Genomic DNA, 25,048 nt, shown 5'->3' with positions numbered 1-25,048 from the left:
CCAGCCTGGGCAACAGAGTAAGACTCTGTCTCAAAAAAAAAAAAAAAAAAAGAAGCACTGCCTTGGAAGTAATGGTGTCTGCCTTCTAACTCCTATGAACAGACAAGGAAATAGTTTCATTAAATGGAGGAGTTTTTGGTTTTTTTGAATAAACTGGATTATTTTAACTAAATATAAAAATAATCTTGAGTATAATAGTTAATTAAAGGAAGTTTAGTATTGCTCTAGGAGATTACAGGGCTTTAAAACATAGTTAACTAATTCTGAGCTTTAGAAGTCTTTTATAGAATTTGGCTGGGATTTTCCTATTTGCTAGTCCTGCAGTTCTAGAAATTCGTGAGGTAAAAAAACAGTTTCTTTTCATAGTTACCCATTGATATTAATGGAGAATCACAAAAATACCCTGGGTCAGTTTCTCTAAATTATTCCAGAATTTCAGCATGATGTCCTGGGAAGTAGAGATTTATGAGTCCATACCTGTTTTATGACTTAAACCTTTTAAATACTTTAAAACACAGAAACAAAGCACAAATACTCTTCTTCAGCCACACTTCATCTTAGTAGAATGATCCTATATTAAATGAATGTTCCTGTTCTTGCAGTTGGTTAGACTTCAGTCTAGTTTCACGCACATCAAACTTACCTAGTGGTGCCTTCAGGTTTTAGCGCTAATAGTGGATTTGAAGTATGTGAAATATCTGTTACATGGTAAGTGCTCATTTCCTCTGAGTTTGTAGGTGAAACTGTAAAATTACTGGTTATTGATTGGGTAGGGGAGAAAAAACACCTGCTGAAACTTGTTGGCCGGAAGTTTTTACCCCTGGGAAGAAGAAAGGAACGGGGTGGGGGAGATAAGGGAATTCAGTTCTTGGCTGGCAACACTCCAGAACCGTCCTGATGGAAGGGTTATGGCCAGTTGAAAGCAGCAGTACTGAAGAGGGGACTGGGGGTTGTTCTTTCAAAGACAGGGTTGAAGGTTATTAATGGACTAAGTTAAATTTCTAGCTGTTCCTTCCTGTTACTCTAGATACTTTTTATATATTTATTATGTCACAGCAGTATTGATGCCCTGAAAAGAAGGAAAAGTGAAAGAATAGTTCACGTAAGATCCCACAAGTCCTACAAATTTTAACTTTCCAATAGTTAATATATATAAGCACACACATATACACACACGTGCAGTTTAGAAGTGTTATATGGACGAGTTTTGTCTTGGCTTTTTATTTTTTACTTAACATCAGCTTAAGCTTTTCATATGTGGTTATTTCTGTGCCTCTTACCAAATATTGGCAATTCACTTTCCAAATCAGACAATTACTTACCAGTCTGAGAGCCTGCTTCTCATCTATGGGATGAAGGTCATACAAATTCTGTGTAATGAGATTGTTGTAAGAATTAGGTGAGATTCTCTGTGGAAACTGTGTTTGGCACAGTCCCTGGTACATAATAAGGGCTCATAGGATTATTACAGATCCTAGTTAAATGGCAAGGCAGGGCCCAGCAGGGTGAGCCTTGTAAACTTGAGTGCTTCAACTCCCACCCCCACCCCCAAACCTGTTCTGGGTGTGGTTTCCTTTAGCATGTTAGGAGAGTGTTTAGTTTGCCTGAAAATGCACCCAACTGAAACCATCCCCCCCCTTTAGAAAGATTAGAAGATTCAGTCACTTGGGCCTGGTGACTTTTGATGTAGTTTGAAGGTCACAATGCTGGTTCCTCTCTCAAGTTCATAAAAGCCTCTGGAGCAGCTATTGCTGCAGCCAGAGAGCATCCAGCACTTGGTCAGAGAGCCGCCTTTGTCAGAGAGCGCTCCTGTAGCCAGACTCATATTAACTGCCCCCCATGGGTGTGTTGAATGCCTCTACTGTGTTTGCCTTTGAAAGGCCCTTCTTAGCCTTTCTCTCTCCCCCAACCCCATTTTCAAGAGGCACAAGACCTTTAAGTAGCAAATACAGTAATCACAGTAGCATGGAGACACAGGCTGGCCTATATTTGGTTTCACAAAGGCCTTGTGAAAGATCTGGCCTTAAAGTCCCTTTTTAATGCTGAAATTATGCAAGTGGAAAGTTAATTTGAGGATCACTGAGGCACGCTTTATTCATGAAGAATGTGAGCAAAACATAAATACAAAGTCTGGAGGCTCTGTTCTACGCTGGTGGCAAGGAAATTACATAGGCGGTATCTTTATTTGGCTGAATCCCCCTCCCTCCACCAAGAGTGCAACTGTGATAGAATTTTGGAGTGAGAGCTATTGTTTTAAGCACTGACTGGTTGCAGGTGTGTGTGTGCATGTTGCCTGAAACTCTCTACAAACCATAGACATGATTTTGGTGGAATTGGCGTGCCAACAGTGGTTACAGCTAAGATTGTAGAAGACCAAACATTCTGTTGGAATGTGACCTTAACATTTTGAATTATGTTTCTTAAGTAAGATAAATTTCGAAGGTCTATTTTATTTTTATCTTTATTCTTTGAAGGTCTGCTTTAAAGTTTACCGTGTCTTTGAAAGTCTAGTCTGTTGAACTCTTAAATCCCAGTGAGTTCCTATAGATTGCTAGCTTGAGTGTATAGTATTTGAGATGTGAATAAAGTCTAGTGCAAAGTGTGTTTCTTGTGCTTGAAAATGGTGCCCTGATTTCTGTTGAGGGAGACATTTATTCCTATAAAGGTTTAAACGACTTGCTGTACAATTCAGTCTTGCAATGACAGAGAGATTACACGCTATCTGCAAACAACTGCCAAGCAGATGAAATCCTGGCTGTGCGAAGTCTGCGGTGAAGAGTGGTGGGGGTGGCCAGGAGAGCAGTGGAAGGGAAGTGGCTCAGAACATTGTAGTGGTGGTTTGGCGTGCCTGTCAAGGGCTGTCGGACGTTTTCTCTCTCATTTCAGAAACAAGGGTGGTGGGAAACACATGGGCCGTGGATTTGCATAAACCAACAGTCAAATCCTAGCTCTACCAGTGACTTCACTGAGCCTCATTTTCTTCAGGGGGAAAGAATAAATAGCCCTTGGGGTGATTGTAAAGCCTAATTAGGTATGTTATAATTGTATTAAGAGGATGACGAGTTCACCGTTTGCCAGGGAGTTTTCCGGTTTTAGTGCCAAACATTCCACATGCAGGGAATCTTCCTCAGTCCCAGGCACACTGGGTGGTGAGTCCCCCAGTTATATATGAAGATACCTATTACTGTTCCCTAATTGTATGTACACACACACACACACACACACACACACACACACACACATATGTATATAAAGGGCTTCTGGAAGCTGGCTGCGTATTACTGTGTACCTGATACTCAGTGGGTATTTGTGAACTCCCAGGAGGATAGTGTGTGTGTGTGTATCTCTGTATTCCTTCTTAGGGATGGCATACAAATAAATGTTTCATGAATAAAGGGATGAATGAGTAGGTAAAGTAATGTAAGCAGTAATGCATATGTTTTAAAGTGACTTAGCTGGTTTTCCTTCCAGGGGCCTCTTCCCTGAGAAAAGAGCCACTTAATAAATGATGTCTTGAATGAAAGAATACATCATGAAAATAATTTTGCCCATGATGTGGCTAAACTAAAACTCCAGGAAGGGCTTAGGCTGGGCCTATCTACTTTTTTTGATTAAAATGAAATTTAATATGACCCTAGTGACAACCTCCCCTCATCCCCTTAAAGCTCGAATTTAGGGAACTCTTGTGGTTGGACTCTCACATACTCCCTAGGACTCTGCTGGGTGCTGGGGAATTTACTAAACTTTGGTGAGGAGAAGAGGAGAGGAGAGGGAAGCCACGGTACTAAGGTACTTAGGGAGACAAACAGTTCCCCTAGAAATTAGACATCACATTGTCTTTTTCCCCCCTTTCTTTTGAATGAGATGGGGCAAGAATATTTGGACCAGGATAAAGTTTTAAGATGCATTTACAGTAATGTAATCAGGTTACATAGCAAAAAATGTTAAAAATGTACCCTGGGAAATTGAAATCTATCCATTCTTCTAGGTGTGGCACCTTATTCAGATTTTTATGTTGTGTGACCATAAAACGAACACAGCTTTTCTAACCGCGAGTGTCTTTGTTTACAGAGATAACAGTGTGAGTAATGCTTTGCTAGAAGCCAGGCAGTTAAATCACACTCTGAGCAAATAGAGGCTGGGCTTCAGAAACTTAGATAGCACATGAATGTGTAAACTTGGTCTTTTAAACTGAAGACATATCTGAAAGAAAACTGCTTTTGGCCCATGAACTACTTTCCCAGCCCTTTGTGCCTCCCAATCTCTGCCCCCCTTTACAAAAAATCTTTGTTTTTCCTCTACAAATATACGTACATGATTTCAATTTGGAGGTGGGATGTTATTTTTTTCACTTGAAACACAAGGAAGCAATTTTTAAAAGTCATACTCGTTCAGCAGTGGGCTTGACTGTAGCCAGTTTGACTAGGAGTTCTTGGCCACAGAACCATACACTTGCAGTCTTTATCAGGGTAGTAAATTCAGATGGGTTTTTGGAAAGGGAGAGGGCTGGAGTTGAGGGAAGGGCACTAGAGCAGTGTGACCCACGGCCCAGGAGCAGTGTGAGTGGGAAGGGGCTCTAGAAGCTGACTGCCTTTGTGTTTGCCACAGCGTGCTGGGAATCAGATGAGAAGGCGGGCCCAGACCCCACCAGATACTCATCTCAGCCGTTGTTGTCATTAAATGACTCTGAAATGACCTTTCTTACCTCAGTTTCCTGTGAGCTCATAGTTGTCTGCAGATGTGAATTATGTCATTGATCTTTGCTCCCTCTTTGCTTATAAGGAGTAGCTGTTCTGCTCCATGTTTCTGGAAGAGGAAAGTGATGCACAGGTCACTTGGTAAAGCGGTCCCCAGCCTTTTTGGCACCAGGGACTGGTTTTGTAGAAGACAATTTTTCCACAGATAGGGTGGAGGAAATGGGGAGTTGGTTTCGTGATGAAACTCTTCCACCTCAGATCATCAGGCATTAGATTCTTATTAAGGAGTGGTAACCTAGATCCTTTGCATGCACAGTTCATGATAGGGTTTGGCTCCTATGAGAATCCCGCTGCTGATCTGACAGGAGGCAGAGCTCAGGCAGTAATGCTTCCCATCCACCACTCACCTCCTGCTGTGTGGCCGGTTCCTAATAGGTCACGGGCCAGGACCAATACCGGTCTGTGACCTGGGGGTTGGGGACCCCTGACTCGGTGATTCAGCAGTTGATTTGGGATCCTCTGTCTTTGTTCCTCCTCCCTCAGTGGGAATTCACAGTGTAACTCATTTGCTAAGGTTTTCTGCGTTAGAAACAGAACTCCTTTTGGACTACTAGGAGACATGGTCATTAGAATAATTATGATTCTTAGTATGACTCAACCCCTTTTTAATATTCAGCCTTATGGAGGGCCTCTGCCTGCGGCTCTTTGCTCAGGCACTAGGGCCACAGGGGTGTAATTTCTATCTCTGCCCTCAGGAAGCTCACAAACAAGTCAAGAGACAGGAAAACGGATCCTATTTTTCTAATGGGATTTGAATGGATGTATTTATGGGAGGGGGGTGCTTTGTACGCCTGCAAAACGGAGAACACCTGCCCTCCCTTCTCCTCTGGGGTTGCTGTGAGAATCAGTTAGAATAATGTGCATGAACCCCGTATGGAAAATACAAACTCATAATTAAATCTAAGAAATTTTTGTGGGGGGACACAAATGTTGGGGTTGTCTTTGTTCTCAGGTCCCCTCAACTGGTCTAATGAAGGAAACAGACACCTTTCCAGTAACAATAGCCAACATTTATTGGACACTTATGTACCAGACTGTGCTATTTATGACATACATTATCTAATTTCGCAATCAGAAGAATGCTAGAGATAGGGTCAGGCGTTATCTCTGTTTACAGATGAGGAAAGCAAGGCTTGGAGAGAATGCCATACAGTTATTAGTGTGGCGGAGCCGGCCTTTGCACCTGGCTGTTGACCACGCCCTAGCATTAAACAATTACCTCACACTGCTTCTCCGAGATAGTTATCTTCTTGGGATCATTTAGGTGTGGCAGGATCTGGAGGGAGCAGTTGGACCCAAGTCTCCTAGCAGCAGCCTATACGTTTCTTGAGTCTGTTTTGAAAAACTTCCTTAGCCCTAGCTGCGCAGAAAGCATCCTCCCCTCAGAGTGATGATTTTTATCATGTGGTTTCCTTCCTCCTGCCTTTGGAGGTCAGGTCTTCTCACCCAGGGTCAGAAAGCCCATCAGTTGCTGATAAGCTGCAGCACTTGAGTCACAGGGTGCAGGCCTGTGTTTAGAATGGGTCATGCTCATGTCAGGCACGTGGGGAATCAGTGATCCCATGAGAGCTCGATCAGTGCAGTCTGGTTTGGAATTGCAGGTCACACCCTTCCACCACTTTGCTCGTGTGTCTACTGATGCCTGTGATGTAGTTAGTTAAACCACTGACTTCTTTCTCCTGCATCAAACATGTCTTTTTGAAAAAGTGTGTGGGGGCTTTCCAGCATGAACCAGGCATAAACCAGGTACCTTCATGAACATATTATTTATCCCTTCAGTCACCCTGTATGCTAGGTGGTATCATAACTGCTTTGTGGATTGAGGAACCTGAGGACCAGAAAGATGACTTGAGGTGGCAGCCTCATTTAGCCAGCAAGTAAGAAAATGGGTGATGGTGAACTTCTGCAGCAAGAGGGGGCCGTTTTCAACATTTCTGTGAACTCAAGGCATGTGCTTCGTCTAAATAGGTGGAGACACGTAGGAAGGCATAGTGTATACATCCATCAGCACATGGGTAGATTTTGAGGGTTTTTTTGTTTTGTTTTAAATCCAGAGCGTTGTGTATTTGATCATTCTTAGAGATTCAGCCACATTCACAGGTGTTAAGTGTCACACCTAATCTAGCAATACAATACACAGCTGAAAGAAACCAGTCAGGTTTTCCCAATATCAATTTCTTTTTATTTTCTTTTCTGCAACTCCAGAGGATTCAATAATGTCAATTTCTGATAAAGCTTTTGCTATTGATCAGTAAATTCTTCCATTAAAAAGATAACAGTATGCTAATTTGCTTGTCATTGATGTTGCAAGAGCGTAACATTGGAGGGATGAGTAATGCATCTGCATATCTCGAAGGACAAAACTGACGTCCACCCACTTGTGGATACGGTATTTGGTAAAAGTAACTAAGGTAAAATTGCCTAAGGGCATGTAACTTGAGCCATAGCTTAAATTCAGGTGATATTGAGCGTTGACATATCAGGATTCTTTTGTACACAGAGACGTGGATGTAGACCCACTGGTAGCAATTGCAAAGGCTCTGGATTTTTAGCTGCTGGATGAAATACCTGCAGCTGAACATCTGTTATGATGCAATTAAGCAGTGACTCAGTGGCGTGAAGGCTCAGTTTCGATGTATCGGGAACTCCTTTGAATCTGTCCACAAACTTCTCAACCAAAAGGAGAGGAGAAATGTGTACAGACATTTGAGAGGCTGGGTCTCAACATGCCTCTGCCTAGGCAGTCATGGGAACCTGGTCCTTTCTCCTGAGACAGGAATTAACCTGTAGTACGAGAAACATGGTTGGATGAGTGGTTAAAGCAGGGCCCAGACTTTGGTACAGTTTAGGTTATGGTAGCAGGGATAGGGAGAGAGGTGGATGATGGTAATGGTCTGTGTTTTTTTCCTTTCGTCACTCAGATCCAGCTTTTTTTTTTTTTTTTTTTTGAGACAGTCTGGCTGTGTCTCCCAGGCTGGAGTGCAGTGGTGCGATCTCGGCTCACTGCAACCTCTGCCTCCTGGGTTCAAGCGTTTCTCCTGCCTCAGCCTCCCCAGTAGCTGGGATTACGGGTGCCTGCCACCACTCCCGGCTAATGTTTGTATTTTAGTAGAGACAGGGTTTTACCATGTTGGCCAGGCTAGTCTTAAACTCCTAACCTCAGGTGATCCACCCACCTCGGCCTCCCAGTGTTGGGATTACAGGTGTGAGCCACCGTGCCCGGCCTTCAGCTCTTCTTTCTGCTATTGCTTCGGCCTAATTAATAACTTAAAGCTGGAACGTTGATGTCAGGTATGTGTAGGTCCAGGAAAACAGCTCTTGGCTCTGTTACTTCAATTTTTTTTTTACTCTATACTTTGAAGAAGTAGTACTTTCTAGAACTTGTACTCAAAACTCAACTGACAAATCCTGGAAGGCCGTTGCTTATACGCTCTAGTTGATGCACCACAGCTGCCTGGCTGTGAGAATGGAGTAGCGTGTACCTCTTAATTAGCCAAGAATAAGTGCTGTGGAAGAAGGCAGGATGACTTTTTAGAACCCATTTTTAGCTCGAAGATCACTGAGGGAGCCATCAAATCCATCCACCTGTTCAATCAATATTCAGCCAGCAAGTGGGTGTCAAGGTGAGCAGCTTACAGTGCTGAGCACACTGGAAACACAGGTGTGTAAGGGACAGCCACTGTCTCAAATTACATTCTGAAAGGGAATACTAGGTAAGTGATCCCAAACATGCAAATATCATTCCTTGGTCCTGGGATGTGGGGGAAGCATTTTGGAGGAATTGACATTGATTGCAAGTTTTTAAGTATGACCTGGATTAGATTATGAGATGATGGGTGCTTGGGGGTAGGGGTGTACAGAGGGAGTCATGAAACCATGGAGGATGTTGGGGAATGGCTAGAAGTCTACTTGGGACATCATGCAAGTTTTTTTTTTCCCTTCCATTTCATTTGTTAATGCTTATTATTAGTTGGGGGTTTTGCCTCCTTTTTGTTAGCCAACAGCCAGCTAATCTTGGCGCAGGTCCAGGGAATCAGGTGCTGCTTAGCAGCTGATGTTGGTTAAATGACCTTGGACAAGTGACTTGCATTTCAGTTCTCTAACCTGTTAGGGTTGTAGATTGTCTGATACAGATTTGAAGGCCCCTGCAAATAAATGCATGGCCGTTTACTCTGGTCACTTTCATTTTACCGAATGTGCTCCCCCAAGGCTCTTCTGGGTAGATGCCCACTGCCAAAACATTAAGCATTTTTGGCTTCTCATGCTTTGAGCTCACAAAATCAGTCCTGTGGGAAACCTAACAAGCTACCAAGGAGAGGGAAAGCAAAAGAAAAGGTATATGGATTCTCATGCAAAGAGAGAAGGAAAGTAGGTCCCTACCTAAAGTCTAGCCCTGTATTGGTGGTGGTAGTGATAATGGTAATAGCAGCCAAAACTTCTTGATACTCCCCTTGTGCAGGCGTTGTCCTAAGTACTTTGCAGTATTGATTCATATGCTCCTCATAGCGTCCTTGTGTGATGTGTTATTTCCATTTTGAAGATGAGGAAACTGAGGCACAAAGGAAGCTGTGCCCAAGGACACTTAACTAGTAAATGGAGCCAGGATTCCAACCCAGGCAATGCGCTTTGGGACTCAATTTTTAACCATCTTGCTGTGCTGCCTGTTGAGCATTTTTCACCTGGTGCTTTTGTAGATCCCACATTAGGATTTTGTTACGGCCCTGGGCAACCTTGATTTAGTGAAAGCAGTTGTTGAGAGGTAGAAATTCCTGATCCTTTTTTCAATCTTAAAGGATTTGCTGAGACTCTCACTCTTCATTGGTGATGGTAACAAGGAGCAGCATGGTGAATGCCATGTAAAATTCAAGGCTTGCCTTATCTTGGAGGACTTTATTCCCTTTTCTTTGATGGTACTTTGGAGATTCCAGACTATAAAGGACTCAGCTGACAGTACAGACTCTCTTGATCTGTATTTTCCCAGTACATGAAATTATTTGTAATGTACCCGTGAAAACCTGGAATAAACTGTACTGGCACTGAAGTAGAATCTTGGATTTAAAAGTACAGTGTTCACTGCTGCATCGTTGAGCATTTGCTACACAGAGAATAACCTTGGAGCAATGTTCAAAGGTGATGGCATTACCTAGAAACATGGAGTTAGGCCAGGAAACCACATCTTAAGTTCAGATTATTGGAGATTGCTGATTTTTCTTGACTTTAAATATTTTCGACTGGTTGAGTGTTTGTTGGTGTTTTTGGGCTAAGTGTTAGCCTTTTGTTCTGTGATGTCCCTGTGTGAATAAAATGGATAATCCCTGTTTCCAGTTAGCTGCTGCTGCTGCTGCTGCCAAGTATAAGTGAAGACTTCCAGCTGCGATTTGCATTGTGTTTTCAGGCCACCTTTTGAGTTTCCCCATAGCAGATATAAAAACTGTTTCTAAGAGTTCATCCTTACGTGTTCAGCCTTACTTGTATCCTAAAACCACAAACTTGATTTTGTTCTCATTCATTATGATCTATATTTGGCATCAGTGAGGCAAGTTATTTATATTTATTATTTATACCCTGCCTACTTCCAGAAATGATTTAATTTGGCCTAGGCAAGTGTCTTCTGATGGTGTGTGTGTGTGTGTGTGTGTGTGTGTGTGTGTGTGATGATAATTCTGATGTGTGTGTGTATGATGCTACTTCTGCCACTTCAAGAGTCCAGAATCATAAGATTCCTAATAGGATTGTTGGGTTGGTGAATGCTGGGTTTGTTCTCTTCTATGCCCTCTCTGTCCAGGAAAAATCTGAGTATCTTTCTTAGGAATGCCTAACACTGCTAGACTGAAAGGTGCCATGTCACCATTTTTCCCAAGAAATTTTCTTTTGAGGGTGCTATAGAGAAGCCTTCTGGTATGAATGTATTAGGCTGGTGCAAAAGTAATTGTGGCTTTTGCAATTAAAAGTAATGACAAAACTACAATTACTTCTGCACCAACCTAATATATATTATATATTCCCATTTTGTTCTTTTCAGAATAAAGCTTCCTAGGAGTTTCTCTAGCTCATGACCTCTTTTACCTTTACTTTCAGTTGCAGTGTTCTTAGCTCATAGAAAGAGCTTTGACGGCACATAGAATGAAGTATAACAGCTTCCGTTTGACCTGAGGCATCCCTCAGGTATGAGAATGTCACCCAGAGATCGAATACAGTGCCAGGTTATCAACCACCATTTTTTGGGACTGATTCTCTGCTCATGTGTGACCATTATTTGGGGAAATCATACAGTACCACAAACCAGAAGTTTCTGAAAACACCTAAACTCCCCATCTTTCACACTCACCCATAGGGACCGTGGCCCCCAGTGAGGGGCAGTTCGTCTCTGTATTGGTAGCATTAGCGCACGTACTATATAGCTCTCTTAATACCTGAACTGTGGACAGACCAGATCCTCATTGAGCTGAAGCACACTGGCATATTAAGGGAGCCCAGCATTGCTGTTTGGCCCTGCTTTTGAACTGGGAAGATATATTGCTGCATGGAGTTCTGAAAAGTACCTTTGTAAGTCCCGGGAACTCCTTTTGACCTTTGGATTTAGGTAAAATGTAAGTCTTAGGAGAATTGATGAGAATGTAGGAACCAGTTTTAGCCAATGCATTAAGACTAAAATGACTCTATTGTTTGTCAGGCTTTGCCAGAAAGTATAGTGAGAGAGAGAGATCCTAAAACTCTGAAAGCAAATAGCCCACAGCAGTTAACTGTATTGACTTTGGAAACAGGTTATAAACCCAAACCTCTGTGCTGAACTTGAATGGGTGTTTCTTTTCTCCTTTCTGAGGGTAAAAGCTGCTGGTGAGAACGGCTCTCTGGTGTTGCTAGGACAGACCTGTATGACCTTCTTTATGTAAATAATTAACAGGGGAATATTTTCATTTACGTTAAAGCCATATATGAGAGAGATTTCCAGGCTGGCTCTGACAGCCTCTGGCCCCACTGGAGAAGGAAGCCAGCACTGAAAAAATTCAAGCTTCCAGTCACACGGAACCTGAGAATATTCTCTATGACAGCAGTGGCTGTGAAGCTGTTTCTTTAAAGTAAAACCCCTTTTGAAGGTTAGCCTGGGGTGACTTTACTGTTACATAGGGAGTAGATTTTGTTTCTTGATGGTTCGTTGAGTGGTAGAGAGGTTAAAGGTAGAACTAACATATGTAGAACTAAAAAGCATCTGAAACTTTTAGCAAACCAGTAATATTTAGAGGCTTCTGCCCACTCTGGGTAGGCATTTTTATCTTGTATACCCATACCAGCTTTTCACATCCTGTTTCTTGAGAATACATAAAGAGCAGATTTCTCCACATTATCAGGAAAACAATTTGAAGCACAGGTCTTGTGAATTGGGAAGACCACTAGCATTGCCATTAGCTGCTTATTTGTGTGTGTGTTGGAGGATGGATTATAATCCAAGTGTATTCATATTCTCACACTTTAACCAAAAAAAAAAAAATCTCCAAAATCTTCTCTCTTGCATTGTTTATTGATAGAATGGGAAACTTACTGCTGGTAACTAGTTAATTCTGAAAGGGTTAGGGTTTCTACTGTATACTTCCAAAAGTACAGGCCTGGGGGAGCCAATATGAGAGACACACATAACCAAAAATTTGTAAAAACTTTATTTTTTAATAAAAATTATAAATAAAAATTATAGGCCGGGTGCACTAACTCATCCCTGTAATCCCAGCATTTTGGGAGGCTGAGGCGGACTGATCACTTGAGGTCAGGAGTTTGAAACCAGCCTGGGCAACATGTTGAAACCCTGTCTCTACTAAAAATACAAAAACTAGCCGTGCATGGTGGCACACACATGTAATCCCAGCTACTTGGGTGGCTGAGGCACGAGAGTCGCTTCAGTCCGGGTGGTGGAGGTTGCAGTGAGCCACGATCACGTCACTGCACTCCAGCCTGGGCAAAAGAGCAAGACTTAGTCTTAAAAAAAAAGAAAAAATATATAAATATATACACACACACTTTATATATTTTTATATATAATCTCATACAACATGTTTTGAAATACACATGCATTGTGGAATGGCTAAATTGAAAGCTAATACATAACAAATTTAATGATAATACAAGTGTAGAATGGACAACAAAGGGGTTGTGCATAATCATCAAGTACTTCTCATTAGTAAAAACCCTTTTCATTTGCTTAGAATTGAGGAGGAGGGGATGCTCTAAATTGAGGATTCTCCATAGGGGTGTCCGTCCGTGAGACACAAGATGTTGACTGTCCCACTTACCCAGGACATGGGTATCCTTTTGATGCTGACAGCATTTGCTGCTGCTTTCCAGGGAATCATGGCTGACGTTGAACTTCCACTGCCTCTGGGCTGCTTTGCTCACTCCTCCTAGGCAGGCAAGCCGACCCTTGGGAAGCTCAGCATTTAGCCTTCATGCTTTGGTTTCTTTGCCCTTTTTTTTTTTTTTTTTTTTTTTTGAAACTTTTATTTGCTCTGGGACCACTTTGAGGTTGAAGGTACAGCCCACAGTTTAAGAAAACTGTCCCAAACCTGAGCTAATAAACAAGAATAAAAGCCTTTTTCTCTTGTCATTACTGCTTCCTCCTCACTGACTAATTAGCCAGCTGCTGCAGGTCTCATTAAACTTCATTAATCCTAAGCATCTGTCTGTAGGAACTGCCTCAAGATAAAAAGAGGAAGCTCCGCTAAACATTTTTGTTGCTGCTGCTAATTACCACAAGCTATGCTTTTTATTAATTAATGGCTCTACTTGCCTCCAAATCCTACTGAAGAACTTTGCCAGACAACAGGCACTTCATTCTTCTGTAGCTGCAGACATGCTGCTCTGTGGTTTGGTGCATGGGGTACCTGTAAATTATCAGGGCCGAGAATAGGCTAGCTCTGGAAACCAAGGTAGAGAAAAAAATACATCTGGAAGTCTGGTTATGTGTAACTTGAACTTGCTCAAAGCCTTCAGCTGACACTGATGCTTTTTAAAAACATGCAGTGATAAATTATTTCATCACTTTGCTCAAATACATTAATGCAAAACATTACAAAACTAGTTTTCTTGACTCAGCTTCCAGGGTCTAAGAAAGCATTTTATTGGGGGGTTGTGATGCTAGAGCATAAGGGATGTTAAAGGTGACACTTAAAAAGGAAGGTGTTGATCTTGGTTCTGGTCTGGTGGTGCCTGAGAGGAGGGACTCCTTGAAGGTGCAAGATGAATTACACTCCTCCCAGGTGTCAGGCAGGGGAGAGAAGCACCCTCCATTTAGAAATATGGAGGATTAGCCAGGCATAGTGGCGGGCGCCTGTAGTCCCAGCTACTCTGGAGGTTGAGGCAGGAGAATGGCGTGAATCCAGGAGGCGGAGCTTGCAGTGAGCCGAGATCATGCCACTGCACTCCAGCCTGGGTGACAGAGCAAGACTCCGTCTCAAAAAAAAAAAAAGAAATATGGAGGATTCTTTCTGATGAGGGCTTCTGCACTGAATTACGTAAAACTCCCATTTCGGAATTGTCAGGAATTAAGGTGGCAGGATACCTTAAGAGATTTAATTCAGTGTGTTCCATTTAGGTTGGGGGGAATCTTACTGAGCATTAAGGCTTGAACCCCATTTCATATCAGTTGGAGCCAAAGGTCCTTGCTAATGTAGAACTCTCTGTAGAGTGGTGGGGGCTATCAAGTCAAACTGCTGGGACTGTGCTTGCTTCGTGACTGTGGGCAAATAACTGAATTTTTCTAGGCTTGAATTTGCTCTTATACAAAATATGTTTGGTGGTAAGAGTACGTACTTCACAGAGTAGTTGTGAGAATTGAGTTTTAATGAAGTGCTTAGAAGAGTACCTGGCCCTAGTAAACATTCAGTAAACCCTGACTATAGGGGTGGACATGGAAGAAGATAATTTAATTCCTCCGTCATCTAGGACCATGCTGGAGCCCTTCCCACTTGCGTAGCTGAGGCACTGGTGGATGAACCCCCATTTGCCTCTGATCTTATTCCTGCCGCTGCTTGGTGATGTCCCCTGGACTCAGTTGTCAGCTCTGAAGCTTTGACCCCTTGACTCACCTCTGGTCAGTTGGTCCCACAGTGCTTTGCTTGATCCTCTCTGTTGCCATCTGTTCCCATGCGGTATAATTACCTGTTAATGAGGCTGGTGTCAGTAAACTGTAAACTCTTTCTGCTTCTGCATCTATCCTTATTTCCTACTGCTTAGTAGAGCAATTTAAAACCTTTTTAAGAATGGATTTGCATTTCCTGTAGATGAAACCTGAGGTGGAACCCCAGTAAATCAAGGGTATGAAATGGGAGCTTTTCTGACCAAAGTGTAGGTGAGAAGATACCTGGAGGCTGACCCTGGGCTTTGCTCTTTCTGCATCCCTTGCTAGGAACATGGTTTGAAAACTACTCCCCTGGCATCCTGTAGACCCCAGTGTTTCTTCAGTGAATGTCACTTTTTAAAAATTGATATCCTTAGTGTCTCCATCTATTACGAGGAAGTATTAATGTTTGTTTGCCGTATTATGCTTACAAATGTTATATAAAGTTAACTACCAATTTAGTATGCCCCAGAAGAAAGACATGAAAATTCAGGGTGGCATTTTATTTTAGCATATTCATTGAAGGCAGCAGTACACATAGGACCTTTTGTGATGCCCCAGAAGAGTATGTTTTCCTCCAGTGAGTGCTCTTTTTATTCCTACTCATCAGTCCCAGACCCATCGGGTGAACCTCAATTCTCTTATCAAATAAAAAATCATTTCATATTTTCCCCTTAAATGGGAACGCTCTTTAAATTTTTCAAAATTAATATGTGCTCCTAAAAAAACAAAAACAGAAAACCAGCAGTGTATTCATAGAAATACAGAAGTGGAAATGCCTCCTGTCTGCTTCTACTCCCTTGAGAGAAGACGGTTAATAGTTTGGAAGATATCCTTTGATATCTTTTTATGCAGTTACTTACATTTAAACATATACATTCATAGGATCATACTGAATATTATACACTGTTCTATAAGGGACTCTTGCATTCAGTAATATTATATGGCCACTTTCCGAAGCCTGTATGCTGTAGGTTTTCCTTACTCTTTTTAATGCATACATATTATTCTTTTATAAGGATGTCCCGTATTTTAATTATTCAACCTATTAATGTATATTTAGTTTCTAGTCTTTTCTGTTTTGCTGTTGCTGTTCTTTTTGACAATTATTTTTTAAATCTGTAGTGCACATTCTGTACATCTTCGTTTTCTTGCACAAGTATTTCTAGAAAACAAATATCTACAGATGTGATTAGTAGATGGAGGAAATACATACTATAAATGTTGATATCACTACTTACCTTCTCACCAACCACATGTGAGTGTCCTAGTTTCTCCACACCTTCAGTAGGTGAAAGGATTTGTCTTTCAAATGTTGTATAGAATAGGGTTATAGTTTATTTTCCCCTACTTCCACCTAGTCCTGAAAGTGGATCCTCTGCTATCTGCCACCCCAGCAGAACATCTGTAAGTTTCCAGCCCTTCCCACCCAGATCCAAGATTATTATCTTTACGGAGGCTGTTGAGAAGCAGCCAAGGTCATTATTAAACAATAAAATGCCCCTGAAGAACAAATCAGCTAGAGCAAGAAGCTTCCTAGGCTATGTCAAGGTAGCTGAACAATAAGACTACTCCTAAGACAATATTGGCTTACTGTCTCCCTCCTTACACCCAAACTGACAAAACTACAAACAGCCAGGTCCCCACACCTGTTGGAAGCACCTGACTTTTTGGAGTGGGAGATAAAGCCTTGCGTGTAGGGACAAGGGAGAGGTGGGGTGGGAGGCTTGCAAGTGGATGCATTCATGGATGTTATAAAGATCTGTATTCTGTTTTATGGGAAGAGATTTGCATTTAAGTTTAGCAACACTGCAAGAGGTTTACATTTCCAAAATTAATAGAACAACAGAAAAACAGATCTCCCCATTTATGCCCTCTTGTTCAAAACTTTCCTTTTTCATTTGAAGAAAATTAAATTTAGACAGATGACCAGTTTTAAGCTTAGAAGATTCAATATGACCAAGACCATACATTGTCTTGTATAAAAGTGTGTTTAAAGCTTTGGTTAGTGTTCCTATAATGCAAAATAGGTTTTGATTTAAAGTAACAACACAGAATACTCTTGTGTTCTATGAACTGTCAACTGCCCTGCCCTCTTCTGATCAGTGTGAGGGATCTTATGGTGCTACCCTGCCTGTTGGCTAGTCATCTTGGGGTTGAATCTGAGGTCATTTTTTCCTCCAGTTTTTCTGTCCTCCTTTATTAAAACAAGGCAATGTACATTGGGTACTTACAGGATTTGTCCACCAAAACTCTGTAGTATTTGGCTTTGAAAGAAATCTTGTATAACCATTTTATGTGTGAGGTTGAGGAAAGCCACAAAGGAAATTAGCAGAAGTGTTTTTCAGTGTTTGACCCTATGTGTAATAACTTTCTCTTTTACATGTTAAGATATCTTTAAAATAATTGAATGGTAGCTGAGTATCAATTGTCTAATGCTGTGAACTCTCATGGAGTCAGAAATTACTCCTTACATTTTTAAAGAGAGAACTCTTAATGCTTTTAGATGTCCTTCCCGGTGTCCTTATATTAGTTACTCAATAAATGCTTGCTGTGGACTAATCCAAATGAAAAAATGACAGGCGACCTTTATGGCTGAATGTTGGGTACTAGTGTTCTGCCTGGAATAATTTTTCAGGCAGTGGAATAGTTGGCTGAGTTGAAAATATAACCGTGGATTGGGTCAGCCTATCATTCAATAAATTACTTCCTGAATGAACAATACTCTGTGAGAAGTGAAATTTTGAGTTACACATTGGGATATGATATCACTTAGAAAATAGTGCTAAACTTTAAAATTCTTTAGTTTCAGAATTTTCTAAATCAGGGAGGGGCTTGTCAGTATAAAATTATACATTTTGTTTTTTGATCTTGTCACAGTTGTTCGTTACTTCTGAAATCCAAGTGTGGTTTGGAGACGACTTTACCCCACTCCTCCCCAAACACACATTGGTAGTCCGTGGCTTACTTGCGTAGACAACTGTGATTGTGGAGTTTGGCACTGGAATTGAGACAGTCATATTTAATTTATCAATCTGTCGTTTCAACCCTGAACTTTTCTACAATGGGTTATGGTCACTGGCCAAAAAGGGTTTAGGTGACTCATGTGTAATGTTCTTCAGAACAGAAGCCAATTTTTAAATCCTTTTGTATTTATGTTCATTTATTTTTAAATATAATTCCTCTTCTCATTAAGTGGAATCTTGTCATAATTCTATAGTTTCAAGTGATAACTTGGCATTGCTGTGGGTTTCTTTATTCCAAAATGCTAATCCTTTGCAGATAAATTTATACATTCTGTATAGCCTGATTTGGAGGACATCTGTATCTTAGCTTATCTTAGATGGGAGCTTCCATAATTCATTCAGGGATTGATTATTTTAGTCAGTGCTATACTGTGCATGCACAGTAGACAGCTCTGTGTGGTGGCTTTAAGTCTTTGACTCCCCCTCTTTCTGGTCTTTGTGTCTTTCTGGTTTAAAAGAAAAAATATCCCTCAGACCTTAGCTTTTTGGATTCAATGAATTACTGTTAACTTTGACATCCTCATTAAATAGGAGAGCTGTTGGAAACTGTCACGAACGGCTGGAATTGGTACTGTTATCTTGTTGGCGACGTCAGCTTCTGTGGGCATCTGTGCAAAAACATTGAGGTAGAGCAGAATCCTCTTCTATCTTGAATGTCTGAAAATAATGTGACTGGTGTGTTTGAAAGAGTTCTATTTTTCCCTCTTTGCCCTTAATTATTTTGGCCTTAAGGATTCCGGAAACCTGGAGTAGATTGAAAACCATAATAAGCAAGGGCCGGGGAGCATGTTATTTGATTTTTTAATAAACTACCTCTGACTAGCTTACATGCCCCATAGAAGATTAAGGCTACTTTTTGTGTATAGTGCATGAAATAAGAAACATCACAAATTTGAATTCCCTCTCAATACCTCTGCTTTATCCAAGGCTCTTACAACAAAAGCCTACCTTTAGCCCTTGAAAATGAAGTAGAGGATTTTATCTTTACTGGTGAATTTGTGTGCCACATGGTAGACTAGTATAGAATGTAATATTTACTGCTTCTTTAATGTTCCTTAGGAAGAATATCACACAGACATCTCCCTCCTCCATATGTTGCAATTATACTACTTTCATGAAGTCTTGAGTGTGCCTGTTACGGTTGGTGCTCTTTAAAACATTCTTTTCTACTTAGTCTGTATTCGTGTTAACGTTCTGCCATTCTGTGTTAAGTTCTGCCGTTCTGTGTTAAGTTTAGTAATTAAGTGTATGGTATCTATTTAGTTCTAAGTTTTTCCTAACTTTTAAGGGCATTGCAAGTTACCCTCAGCCCACCTTGGATTGAAGTCCCCTTCCATGGAGGACTGGAGGAGAAGAGGTGATGGTGTATGAAGTGTCCATCAAAATAAGAGCTGAAGAGCCTTCAGCTTGTGGGGAGGGCTGGGAAGTTGGAAGATCAGGCCTCAAGCTGTTCCACCCTTCTCATCCTTTGAAGGTGTGGGTGCAGCCTTGAGGTCTAGCCTGTGGTGATTACCATAGTTTGTCCCTCCTGCCAAATGGGGTGGCATACTCCATCCCGTAAGTGAAGGTAACCAGATAAATACCCACTCCGCTGGGGAGTGGAAGGGGCCCCAAGTTCACCCTTTGACTGACCTGACATGTGGATATCACTTACCAGAAAATGCATGTGGCTACTGAGCATTAACCTGGCAACATATTCAATAGCAAAATTTAAAATAGTACCCAGTGTGGTGCCTTGTTCATAGCAAGCACTTAGTACCTATTTGCTAAGCTGATTTTAATTTGAAGTGGAGTCTAACAAATGGGATGTGGGATCAACAGTATTATTATATTGAAATGTTTTAAACCAGGACATGCCAAACTTTTTCTATAAAGGACCAGATAATAACTGTTAGGCTTTGTGGGCCACATGGAGTCTCTATGGGGTATCATCAGCATCCTCCCCTTCCTCTTCCTCCTCCTTTTAACCACTCTCTTAAAATGTAAAACCTGTGTATCTCCCAGGCTACATAAAAAGAGGCTACTGGCTGGAGTTTGCTGACTCCTATTTTATATTAATCTTTTAACTCAGTCTGAAGGAACTGACCAGACATGGATGGTTATGAGTTTTTTCTTCTTGTTTTGGGGAGGTGATGTCTTGTTTTCCTCAGGCAGTGTGGGATGGTGGTTGGAACTAAATAGATACCATCCCACACTCCCTGTGTGGGATGGAGTGCCTCAGGTGCTTTGGGATTCTGTAGGGTTCAGATAAATGTGGGCTCTAATTCTGGGTGTTTATTTGCTAGCAGCATGCCCTCGGGGGGATCCCAAAACCAGTCTGTGCCTCAGCCACCTCAGTTAGTTAGAAATCACAGGCTGTAATGAAGGAGGGAAAGTGAGTGAAGATCCTAATGCAGCATCACTAGTGCACACCTGGGCTTACTTCAGCCTTTGCCCTAACTGATCAGTCACCCTGACTGCAGTTCCCATCCTCTAGAGATGGAGAGTAGCAGGTTAATGGGCTCAGGATACAACTTCCTGTATGTGAAAGCAGTTTGGAAGCATGCTACCCATTTTTAGTCAAACACAGTGAACATTTACTGAGAATTTTATCACAAGGTCCTAATTCTGTTTTTTTACATTTGCTTTTTCCACCTGGTTTTGGCACCTTACACTATTGGGTTTTTTTGTTTTGTTTTTTAAAAAATATTTTTAACTTTTGTGGATACATAGTAGATGTATATATTTATGGGGTATGTGATGTTTTAATATAGGTATGCAATGCTTAATAATCACATCATGGAGAATGGGATATCCATCCCCTCAAGCATTTATCTTTTGTGTTACAAACAATCCAATTATACTCTTAGTTATCTTTAAATGTACAATTAACTTATTATTGATTAATTCACACTGGTTCCCACCTTAGCTCTCATCTTAGAAGAGGTAGTTGTGTTGCTTTGCCTCTTATTTTCAGAGAAAGCCCCCATCATAACCTCAGCTCCCTCCAGAGTCTTGGCTTCTTATGGATTGTGACTTTATGTGGCTCACCTTGACGTACGACTGTGACAGAGGCAGGACCCTGGTGACAGAGCCTCGTTTCTCAGTTATTGTGGGTCTCCTCTCAGAAGTTGTGCCTGCAGTGCCTTGGTCTCCACATTGGCAAACTGGGGTTGTGCCGCTCAGAAGAAAGGCCCTCTGGAAGCTGCAGGAGGAACTGCCCAGCAGATGCAACCTGTAGGTGCCAGGTCATAGAGAGCTCATGGTGGGTTTTGTAGTCGGCCCGTCAGACAGTTACTAGCAGACAATTGCGTATTTGCTTCACATGCATTTAGAGCAAATATTTACATGTGTTTTGTCCATGAAGCAAGTTAAACAGTTAAGGAAACTATTGTAACTCAAATTCTATTTTTATACAAATCAGCAAACATGAATGTAAGGCCTTCAGACTAGTCCGTCACAGGGAGGACTTCAGTCAAAAGATTAGTTTCCTTCCTCTTGCTGCCTCAAGATAACAATTGGATTCTCTGTTATCAACACAGCCAGCTGCCTGTTTCCGGCTTCCTGCTCTGTGTATTTTTCATGTTACTCATGGGAAATGATTTATTTATTTTTTCAAGCTAAGGCATATAGGGGGACTCCACCCTACCACTATTCTTTTGTTTTGAGTTAAGATCCTTTTTTATTCTTTATTTTAAAACAGTTCAAGAATTGAACTTTAATATATAAATTGTTAAAGTTGCAGTAAATTAAGTCTTGTGACAATTGACCTGATTGGGTCATGTTTAAATAATGTTGTAATATGTTACAATAATGTCCTAATCACACCGTTGTGTATTTTGCAACTTCACTTTACCGTACAGGTATGTGGTGGCAATTGCCCAAAGATGAAACAAGCAAACAAAAAACAGAATTTGTCAAACATTTTAGTTTGGCTCTGGACCCATTTTAGTCTGAATGACAGCACCACAAAATTGCATTTTTATCCGTATTTCAGACATTGAGGAAAAATTGCAAGAAGCAATTCACCTGTCATATATTTTTAGTGCTATACAATGACAACATTTAACTGCCTAGGGCCTGTCTTTGTGATTTGAAATTTCCCTCCTCAACAATTTCAGTGAGACCACCACCAACAATAAGATTTATCGAGAACCTAGTTGTTGGACACTGGAGGTTTGCTGACTCATTGAACAAATGTTTATTGTGCACCTCCTTTATGTCATGTATATGCTAAAGCTCTAAACATGAATAGGATTGAGCCTTTGCCTCTGAGCCAACTGCAAGTTAATTGAAGAGATAGGACACAAGATGTATAATAAAAGATGAGAGACCACATCCCATCAAATGATGATTGCTGACATCTGATAGGAGAGGGCCTCTTGGTAGAACTAATCTTGGCTGGATCTTAAAGGAAGGGTAAGAGAAAACTGCCTTCCAGGTTAGAAGAATGATAGAAGCAAAGATGGGAAAAAGCAGTGTGCAAGGTGAGAGTTCAGAGCATGAGAGTAAGACCTGTTAGGTTGGAACAAAAGACGGCATGTCAGGGAAGTTCCCAGATGAAGCTGATGCCTTAGGAGAGCCCGTTTGGGACCTTTAAATGCCAGGTTCAGAGATTTGGACTGTCTTCTGGATAGCTGGGGTCCGTTGAAGGTTTTGGTGCAGTGCTGCAACTGTGAAAAACCACTGTTTGAGGAACATGGCTATGGTAGTGATGTTTAAGGTGGATTAGAATGCGGAGAGAGGCCCAAGGCAGGGGAGTTCAGTTGGGGTCTGAAACCACCCAAATTGTGGTGAGCTTTGTTCAAAACATGCAAAAATAGATTGTCAAAATTATTCTCTTAGCAACTGATCTTGTACTTCTTTGTAATGTCATTTTGTTATTTTTTAACTTTTTATTTTGTATCCCCAGCTAGATTTCTAGTTCACTGAGGGTAAGAGACTTTATCTTAGACACAGAGTTCTAGGTAAGGTATGCACTTTGTAATATTGGAGCTCACTAATACTCTCAATTTCAGATTAGTCAGCTAACACAGTATTATTGATTTAAATAGTGGGGATATGTTCATGGGATGATTGCTTCCTCCCCTTTTGATTTCTTCTTAGCTTCCATCCCTGTAATTCCTTTCTTTCTTACTTTGAACCCAAGTCTACACCTAACTTAACTATATGTCTGTGCAAAGCAAAAACATCCAGCGATGTTCCATGCCTTCAGGCTTTCCTTCATAAGCATTTGCTGTTCCCCAAGTGCTCCATTGTAAGAGGACACGCTAGTTGACTGGGGCTTTGTGTGTCTCTGTTGAGTCCGTTTCCTGCCCCTCGTGTGTTATGAGGGTGTTGATTCTGGTCTGGTCCCTGGATGGAATCTTCTGTGTCTTTTCCAACGTGGGGGTGTGAACCTGAGGAACTTAGACCCTGCGTGATTTTTCCAGCACTCTTGCACTTCGTGGGGCCTGCTCCTGACTGTGAGGAGAGTTAGAAGGGAGGGGAACAGGAACAGAGGGCAGGAACACAAGAGCTTGTTTTTTTATTTTTGACATCTCTTCCTCCTCTTCTTTCCTCCCACCTACTTTGAGTTTCTAAGACCCATGATAGCCCTGGGGAGCCCTCCCGGCACAGATCTCAGTCTGTTTCAGCTCTGTTCTCTGCACCCACCCATGCCCTCTCCGTTTGCCTCTCTGTAGGGAGGAGGGTTGGGATTGGGCTGTAACTCTTTAGGACAGGGCACTAAGGAAGTATATTGACTGTTGTTTCTGGCAAATCCTCAGAGTTTCCTTGTAAAAGAACCTGTTAATTCAAAACCTGAAAGAAGTCTGGGTGCTCCTTTAGTGAGAGATTCACCCAAAAGAGTGACAATTGGCTGAGGAACACATTTTGTGCTTACTTATTTAGAAATATTTTAATCCAAGCAGGTGTGTAATTATTTTGATCTTGCTCCCTTGCTTCATTAAAGACATTTTCTGACTCCAGTATAACGCATAAAGGATTTTATAATTCACAAAAAAAATTGTTAACCCTAAATACATATAAACTATGAGTTACTTGCGTCCTTGATAAGAGGCCATCTGTGAAATGCACCTTACATATTCTGCTCTAGACCTGCTCTTTCAGAATGGCCAAGCTTAGCCCCAGAATTACAGCTCCTGAGTCACTGTAGTAAAGTTGCCATCCATCACAATGATTACGTGATCAATAATGCATGTGGTCTTTTCTGTGGGACCTGTCATGATGTTATTGGTGCAGCTCCTTCTCCACTGCAGCCTGCCCCTTACTGTCTTTTTCTGCTTCCTCTAATCCTGTCCTTTTTGATCCTGTGTTTCTGGTTGGCCTTTGTCCCTGGGGAAGGGCCCTCCTTCTGTCTGGATGGGTAGGTCCTTTTTGGGAAAGGCAGGACCTCAAGGAGCCGCTGACTGTAGCAGGTGGCCGGGGATCTTGGCAGGTGCCCCAGCTGATTCTCCTGCCAGGTCGGCAGCTGTAAAACCTCAACCAATGTCATCTCTGCCTCATTCCCTCCCTGTGGTGGGTGGTGGAGTGAATTTAGCAAAGCCTTCAGACAGACCTTCCCAGGGTGTTGGGCTGTTTGCTGTCCTTCTGGCCAACCTGAGAACCCAGTACTCTCAGGCGACTGGGCACATGCCTTATTAGCAAGGGTGGCTTTTTAGTTGTTACCCCCACCCAGTGGTTTTGAAATACATGCCAAATTGTTGAACTATCTGCTTTTTTTTTTTTTTTGTAGATTCGTGTGTAATTATTTTTGTCATTTGGGTTTGCACTAGGAGTAGGTCTTAGATTTTTGGCATAAATTCATGCTGGTGGAACTAGATATAGTGTATGTAACATAGAGAACAGAGTCAGGGAGTAAGAGTGGTTGGGTCCAGGGTACGTTCTGTGGATGTCTGTTGAAGGTCTTCAGCAACCTATGTTTAGAACATTCTGCAGAGGCAAGAAGTTTGAAAGCCTATTTGTATGGTATGTGAAGGCCAGTTCTGGGCAAATATGTCTAGAGTTTTATACCTTAAATTGGACAGAATTTGATTACTGAGCTTTGAAAAACCTTTAACACTGTTTCCTGGATGACTTGAATGTACAACAATCACGCTTTAGACCATAAATCAGCAGTTGCCTTTTCAGCGAAGGATCACAGTATGGAGATTATACTTTTCTTCTCCTTTTATAGAAGA

General features: G+C 41.6%; 1 protein-coding gene across 3 annotated transcripts in view; it reads left to right on the top strand.

Moving 5' to 3' along the window:
- Positions 1-25,048, top strand: part of SPTBN1 (spectrin beta, non-erythrocytic 1) — a 139,556-nt gene that overhangs the window by 42,786 nt on the left and 71,722 nt on the right. The window lies entirely within an intron of this gene.

The sequence above is a fragment of the Pan paniscus genome, chromosome 12 (assembly GCF_029289425.2).
Source record: "Pan paniscus chromosome 12, NHGRI_mPanPan1-v2.0_pri, whole genome shotgun sequence".
NCBI lineage: Eukaryota > Metazoa > Chordata > Mammalia > Primates > Hominidae > Pan > Pan paniscus.
Note: the sequence above shows the minus strand (reverse complement) of the source record. Positions and strands in the feature narration are given on the sequence as shown.